Genomic DNA, 7,269 nt, shown 5'->3' with positions numbered 1-7,269 from the left:
TAGTTAAGAGCTTCATAAACCGGCGTTAGCCCAGAAAGCTCTTAACTACTGACTTTTTTCTGCGGCTGGAGTTTTGTCGTTAGATTTCTAACGCTCACTTCAGCCACGACTCTAAATACCGGCGTTAGAAAGATCCCATTGAAAAGATAGGATACGCAATTGACGTAAGGGGATCTGCGGTATGGAAAAGTCGCGGCTGGAAAGTGAGCGTTAGACCCTTTAATGACTGGCTCCAAATACCAGAGGGCGGTAAAAACCAGCGTTAGGAGCCTCTAACGCTGGTTTTGACGGCTACCGCCCAACTCTAAATCTAGGCCTATCTCTTTTTGGTTTACTCTTCTTTGGCATCAACTTCACAAACACCAACTTTCGAGATCATGTATAAAAAATAGTCGTCAAATTTTTTTCTTTTCAAAACCCTCTAAGTAAATATGGCTTGAAAATATGCCTAGCTTCTATAAAAAGCGATCCAGTGTAAGCAGTGTAGGTGATTATTGTTCTACATGGTTAAAGGGACAGTTCACCCAAAAACTTTCTCCCCTTTAAATTGTTCCCAACGATCCTTTTTACCTGCTAGAGTGTATTACATTTGTTGCAAGTAGCTCCTTTACTCATATTTCAGCATTTGAAATAGCTGATTTAGCTTGTGGTTTCCCAACCTATACTGAAAGTTTTGATACTGGCGTATACGCTATTGACAAGCCTAAGTAAACACAGCCAGCAGAAGAGATTACAGCCCCAGTGGGATACAGGATAGTTAAGTAATAAAATGATACTTTTCCATTGTTCTCTCTATGTATTGAGCTTTGGTGTTCCAGACAAATATAAGATAAGGAAGCAAGTCTGTGTACATAAAAGTGATAACATAATGAGATCTGATATTAACTGAAGCTCAACCCATTGTAATAGGCTGTGGTTTCAAAGCACAAAACCAGCTACTTCAGATAAACAAATAAACCCGAAAATGCAATTTCTCAAATATTTTATACCTTGCAGTTGGTATAACAAGCCATTTAAAATACATTTATGGAAAAACAATTTTACAGTGTACTGTCCCTTTAATGTTATTTTCTGTAGTTACAATATTTTTATAGTATTATAAAATTATAGTATTATATTATAGTATATTTACAGTGCATATTTAAGATTCCAATGTTCTTTTTATATCTGTATATCTATTCCTATAGCCCCTTAATTCATGCAAACACAAGTTTATTTACAGATGCTGATGTCAGATTCACAAAAACAAATCCAAATTCCTTCAATTCAATGTATTATTCCAAGACTGTGCCAGATTATGTATAATTTAATTGGTACAGACACATCTGATTTGTAATTGATCCATTTTTTTATTTGTTTTTGTTTTTTAATATTATAGTTTGACTCCTTATATACTTTATCATAATAATCCAATAAGGTCTTAGAACCCTTTGCTATTCAATTAAATTCTATACATATCAAATAAACGAATCAGAGCTACAGAATTTTTTAACGTTATACGAAGTAAATAGTAATAATGATAATAATAATAATATGCTAAGTGCTGTGAGTATTTAATACATAACAACATTCTGTTTATAGTAATGTATTGCATTTCCCAACATTTTAGTATCTAATTTTGTAGCCAGACTAGATTTGTATACTTATTCCAAAATAATATCAAATTCCCAAATTGACAACAATACAATGAAAAAATATAATGAAGAAGATTATATATGTATCCATGACCCATAGGTATGTTCATATGAAGTAGCATGAATCTTAAAAATATTTGTATACATGTGTAAGGAATGGGACTAAAGGAATCTGAAGATCCAGTTTGTGTGTGTGTCAGAGGAGGTGTCCATGAACCATATATAACAGAGGCATACAGTCATATATAGAGCCATTAAAAATGCCAATGCCAAAGTAATATATATGTGTGCAGTAGTGGACTCACTCAACAGAGGGCCCTGGAACAAAAAATGTTTTGGGGCCCCCCCAAAGGTAATTCAGTTGTAAGTAATAGTAATAATATACATGCTGCTCTGTATAATGATTTTGAGCATAGATATTGATAGAAAGATAGATAAATAGATTAGCTAGATCGAGGGATGCACCTGCAACCTGCACAAATAAAACGATTGCCTGAATTAGGATTTTAAACATTCTGCGCACACCTATGTATAGACTGGCTACTATGGGCCCCCCCTTCTGCACCAATGGTAGTTCCGCACCTGTGTGTCTGTGTGTGTTTGTGTAAATATGTGTGTGTGTGTGTATGTGTGTATGTGTATATATAAATATTTATATATATTTATTTATATATACACACACACACACATATATAAATACACACCCTGTGTGTGTGTGTGTGTGTGTGTATATATATATATATATATATATATATATATATATATATATATATATATATATATATATATATAGAGAGAGAGAGAGATTTTCCATAAATTAATTATAATATTGTACTTATTATTTATAATAATTATATTATTGTTATTTAAATCTAGCTCTTTTATCATTATGGTTTACCAGAGATATACATTTCAAACCATATTATTTTGTATATATATTATTCTATATACTTAAAGGGACAGTCTAGGCCAAAATAAACTTTCATCATTCAGATAGAGCATGTAATTTTAAACAATTTTCCAATTTACTTTTACCACCAATTTTGCTTTGTTCTCTTGGTATTCTTAGTTGAAAGCTTAACCTAGGAGGTTCATATGCTAATTTCTTAGACCTTGAAGGCCACCTCTTTTCAGAATGCATTTTAGGAGTTTTTCACCACTAGAGGGTGTTAGTTCACGTATCTCATATAAATAACACTGTGCTCGTGCACGTGAAGTTATCTGGGAGCAGGCACTGATTGGCTAAACTGCAAATCTGTCAAAAGAACTGAAATAAAGGGGCAGTTTGCAGAGGCTTAGATACAAGATAATAACAGAGGTTAAAAGTATATTAATATAACTGTGTTGGTTATGCAAAACTGGGGAATGGGTAATAAAGGGATTATCTATCTTTTAAAACAATAAAAATTCTGGTGTTGACTGTCCCTTTAATCAAGGAATAAACCGGCTAGGATCCTCAATGCTTGTTAAATTAAAGGGCCACTAAACCCAAAATCTTTCTTTCATGATTCAGATAGAGAATAGAAATTTAAACAACATTCCAATATACTTCCATAATTTATTTTGCTTCATTTTTTAAATATCCTTATTTGAAGAAAAAGCAATGCACATGGTGAGCCAATCACATGATGCTTCTATGTGCAGCAACCAATCAGCAGCTAGTGAGCATATCTAGATATGCTTTTCATCAAAGAATATCAAGAGAATAAAAAAAATTATATAATATAAGTAAATTAGAAAGATGTTTAACATTGCATTCTCTTTCTAAATCATAAAAGAAAAAATGTGGGTGGCATGTCCCTTTAAGCTTTTATTATACCTATTTAAAATAGTCAGCTAGGTGGGTCAAGTGGCCGCATTGAGGATCCTAGCCGGTTTATTCCTTGATTATGTTTGCAACCTATCCTTATACACCTGGCGCTTTCCTCTTTTGCTGAATTGGGCTGGAATCGTTTGGAAACAGGTGCATAGCGGTCAGGTGAGCTGGCAAACACTGAGGGAGTTGTTTTCGGTCTGAACACTCAATACACCACAGCAGACACGGTTCATTGAATTTGCTGCCATAACGAGGAACAACACAGCTTTAAAGACTACCGTACTGGCAAAATAGGGGGAGTAGCCTGGAGTTGGGGACCGGTGGTTATCTGGACACTGGGGTGCATAGCTTGCTCCGCACACTGATCTAGGCAAGTACACAGTACACCCCAAAGCTGAAGGTAGGAGCCCTGAATAGGGCAGGCTTATGTGTGACAATATTTTCTTCGTTGGCAGCGAAGAGATAAAAAGGCTCTACAAGACTATTTGTGTTCAGAATTATTTCACTCCCGTCTGCCACCAATACATATACGACTTTACACTTGTGTTTTGAGCTGAATTGGAGTGCCCACACATTTTTGATTTTATCTATATTCAGAAACATTATCGTGGCTCTAAAGGCCTAAATATCTATAAAGCTGTCTGCTCAGGCGGATTATCTAAGTAGTCTCATCAGTACCGAGAGATCTCTCAAAGAATTTTCGGGAGACAACTTTTAGCTTGAAAATTGCTTATCTATTCGTCTAGTATCTATCAGTACAAAATATATCTGTCAAGTGGCAGCAAGAACTACAACTACCAGAAGAAACTTAGTGATTGCATGATATACATAGCCAATAAATAAGCTATTCAGTGATTTATTTTGGAGCCTTCTTAGATTTGTATTAAAGTAATATGTGAAAATGAATGAGTGGTTATTAACGTATTTAATTTACTAAAGGTGATTGAAGTAGTTATTTTTTAATTGATTTGAAGGTGAATGGTCTACAATCTAACAGGTTATTCATTTTTTATTGAATCATCTTCTTTATATTTTTTTAAAGACTATTAGCAGACAGACATCTACATTTTTTTAAAGGTTTTTCTTTATTTTATATTGATTCTTTTTTTTTTTTATAAGTAGAATAGAAAGATCCCTCAAAATAATCAATACCCATTCCTCTAAAACCACCATATAATAGTGCCCATTATCCATGTTTTTTTTGATAAACTATATTGTATCAATTCCATGTATTTAACATAATTGAAATTATCATGCACATTTACTACAAATTCTAATTCAATCAACTTTACAGTATATTATCAATATCAATTTATTGTAAATATAATTCCGGAAGTGTTGCTTTAAGATTAAAGGCACAGACAAGACAGAATAATACTTTCATGTTTCAAATAGAGCATATTTTAAAAGACTTCAATTTACTTTACTTATTATAAAATGTACTTCATTCTTTTTGTATCCTTTGTAGAAAAGCATACATAGACTCTGGAGCAGCAATGCACTACTGCGCTAGCTGGTGATTGGTGGTTATGCATTTATGCCTCTTGCCATTGGTTCACCAGATGTGTTCCGCTAGTTCCCAGTAGTGCATTGCTGCTCTGGAGCTGACATTAACTATGTATTTAACAGATTTAAAAACATTAGAGCATTTTCTTTGTAAATTTCTATGTCCCTTTAATGCGTCACTTCCATCGCTGTATCCTTAATGTAAAAAAGTTTTATTTGGATTATAATGTGCAGGTTTGATTTGGCAAAGTAAAATAAACTTGCTTAACCCTTTCGCTACCGGGAATTTAGGAGAAAAACTTGCCAAAAATATAGAAGAATTTCTCTTGTAAAGGTGTATCCAGTCCACGGGTTCATCCATTACTTGTGGGATATTCTCCTTCCCAACAGGAAGCTGCAAGAGGACACCCACAGCAGAGCTGTCTATATAGCTCCTCCCCTAACTGCCACCCCCAGTCATTCTCTTGCAGCTCTTGACAAGAAAGGAAGTATCAAGAGAGATGTGGTGACTTACTGTAGTTTTTACCTTCAATCAAAAGTTTGTTATTTTTAAACGGTACCGGCGTTGTACTGTTTTTACTCTCAGGCAGAAATTGGAAGAAGACTTCTGCCTGGAGGTTTGATGATCTTAGCGGTTTGTAACTAAGGTCCATTGCTGTTCTCACACATAACTGAAGAGTATGGAAAGAAAACTTCAGTTGGGGGGACGGTCTGCAGATTGCCTGCTTTGAGGTATGTTCAGTATATTTTTTTTCTAGAGAGATGATAAGGTCTAGAAAATGCTGACAGTGCCTGGTATATTTAAGGTAAGCCTGATACAGTGATTTAACAACAACTGGGATCATGCTTGCAAAAAGGGATAATATTCATGTTAATACCTATATTACTTAGTGTAAAAACGTTTGCATGATTTATAAATAAAAACATTTTTTCTCTGAGGGTGATAAATCTTTATTTGGGGCCTAGTTTCCACATGGCTTGTTAGTGTCAGGATAGGTAAAGTCCAGAGTTAGACCCAAATGCTAGAATGAGGTTAATAACACCCTAGCACAGTGAGTATATACCAGGATCTGACCCTGCGACAGCTGTAGTGTAATATATACTCACAGTAATAGACTGGAAGATGACACAGCAGGGTCAGGAGAAGAAACTTCGTGTAGAAAGGGTTAATCAATAGAGTAATCAGGCGAGCAATGTCCAGCAACGTGTAATCAGGCAGGTAAGGGTTAACCAATAGAATAGTCAGGCAAGCAATATCCAGTAACGTGTAATCAGGCAGATAGGGGTTAACCAATAGAGTAGTCAGGTAAGCAGTGTCCAGCAACGTGTTATCAGGCAGGTAGGGGTTAACCAATAGAGTAGTCAGGTAAGCAGTGTCCAGCAACGTGTTATCAGGCAGGTAGGGGTTAACCAATAGAGTAGTCAGGTAAGCAGTGTCCAGCAACGTGTTATCAAGCAGGTAGGGGTTAACCAATAGAGTAGTCAGGTAAGCAGTGTCCAGCAACGTGTTATCAGGCAGGTAGGGGTTAACCAATAGAGTAGTCAGGTAAGCAGTGTCCAGCAACGTGTTATCAGGCAGGTAGGGGTTAACCAATAGAGTAGTCAGGTAAACAGTGTCCAGCAACGTGTTATCCGGCAGGTTGGGGTTAACCAATAGAGTAGTCAGGTAAACAGTGTCCAGCAACGTGTTATCAGGCAGGTTGGGGTTAACCAATAGAGTAGTCAGGTAAGCAGTGTCCAGCAACGTGTTATCAGGCAGGTAGGGGTTAATCAATAGAGTAGTCAGGTAAACAGTGTCCAGCAACGTGTTATCAGGCAGGTAGGGGTTAACCAATAGAGTAGTCCGGTAAGCAGTGTCCAGCAACGATATCAGGTAGGTAGGGTTTTAGGGTTCAGAATAAACAGACACAGATTCAGAATATCACAGGAATAAATTTGTACTCACAAAAGCCCACGAGTAAAACAAACTGGCACCGATGAGAGGAGACGCCGGAATAAGAAGGCCTCCTGACGTCATCGGAAGGGCCGACAGGAACAGGGTTGCTAGGCAACCAATGAAAGCGCTACCGCGCTGAGACAGAAGTAGAAAGAAGCGATCAGCAGCTGAGCGATCGCGACAGTGCCCCCACCTCAAGGACCCCTCCGGGAAACACGAACAGGCTTCGAAGGATACTGGGCATGGAACCGTTTGATCAAAGCAGAGGCACGGACATGAGAAGCAGGTTCCCAAGAACGTTCAGTGATGGGATATCCCTTCCAATGGACCAAATAGTACAGACGGTTACCCCTTAATCTGGAATCAAGAATTTGACT

This window comes from Bombina bombina, chromosome 3 (genome assembly GCF_027579735.1).
Source record: "Bombina bombina isolate aBomBom1 chromosome 3, aBomBom1.pri, whole genome shotgun sequence".
Taxonomy (NCBI): Eukaryota; Metazoa; Chordata; class Amphibia; order Anura; family Bombinatoridae; genus Bombina; species Bombina bombina.
Note: the sequence above shows the minus strand (reverse complement) of the source record.